General features: G+C 43.6%; 1 pseudogene; it reads right to left on the bottom strand.

The window, feature by feature from the left end:
• Nucleotides 1-864, bottom strand: LOC109197916 (sodium/potassium/calcium exchanger 5-like; annotated as a pseudogene).
• Between the last annotated feature and the right edge of the window lie 439 nt (nt 865-1,303).

Genomic DNA, 1,303 nt, shown 5'->3' on the forward strand with positions numbered 1-1,303 from the left:
TGTGGCCGGCTAGGCACATGGCCCACTGGAGCTACAATAGGCCCCCTCTGAACCTGCTCAGACAATGGCATCCCAGGAATTAACCAGCAGACCAACATGTGACTGTACTCTGCAAATCAAATGTTTTTCTCACAAGTTTCAACACTTGTGATCTGCCGTGGCTCGGTGGGTGATGAGCTAATTTACACCTGCAGCTAATCTGCAAAAGTTTAATGAGAACTACAGAATTTTATTACAGACTTCAGAGTTAAAACAGCCATCTTACCGACTACAGTGACCATCCACACCAGCACATATGTAAAAGCTGAGATCCAGACTGCTGACATGAGGAAAGTGATCATGAACCACTGCTTCCAGAACCTTCTCCTGCAGTCAGGATGGTGAGGAAAAGCAGAGTGATGATAGGCAGGACAGTACCAGAGAATCCTTTTCAGGTCGCTCTCCAGGACGGCAAAGACACTTTTATGCTCTGCTGGTATGAGAGAATATACATCATATATCTCTCGTAGATCAAACATGAAGGCGAATGACTCAAAGTGGTGGTGAAAAAAAGGAGTTTTACTGTGCCACCAAGAAGTGCGCCTTACCTTCAGAATCTCATTGAGTCCGTGTAGGCTGAGGGACAGGTGAGAGTATCCCGACTCGTCGTGGAAGATCCCACTGTCTGTTCTGGAGCGACTGTGGACTCGCAAGCTGTGTCGTCATTCCAGCCCAGCAGACGCTGTGTCTCAATCTTTTCACCAGAACCTGAACCCAGACACGTGCAGCAAGACTCAGCTTCCTCAAGACAACTCACTGATGCGAAGGTCAAGCACAGAACCACAATGTAAACGCCATAGACCAGCAGGAGACACAGCATCATACCTGTCAACAAAATACACAGTTTGAGCATTAATAGTTCATTGACATACTGTAAATAAAAAAATTGTCAATAAAACATACAATGCTGTGAAAAAGCATTTGTCCCCTTCCTGAGTTTTTCGTTTTTTGCATATTTGTCAGACTTAGAGTTTCAGAACATAAACAAATTAATATTAGACAAAGATAACCTGAGTAAATACAAAATGCACTTTTCACTTATTATGTATATAAGTAACAGCAGTGATGAACACGGTGAGAGCCATTATCCAAAAATGGAGAAAACTTGAACAGTGGTGAAACTTCACCAGAGTGACCGGCCTACCGAAAATACTTCAAGAGTTCTTCAACGACTCACCCAGGAGGTCGCAAAAGAACCCAGATCAACATCTAAAACACTGCAGGTCTCACTTCCTCAATTAAGGTCAGAAAACATACTTTTCAG

The sequence above is a fragment of the Oreochromis niloticus genome, unplaced genomic scaffold (assembly GCF_001858045.2).
Source record: "Oreochromis niloticus isolate F11D_XX unplaced genomic scaffold, O_niloticus_UMD_NMBU tig00001529_pilon, whole genome shotgun sequence".
Lineage (NCBI taxonomy): Eukaryota > Metazoa > Chordata > Actinopteri > Cichliformes > Cichlidae > Oreochromis > Oreochromis niloticus.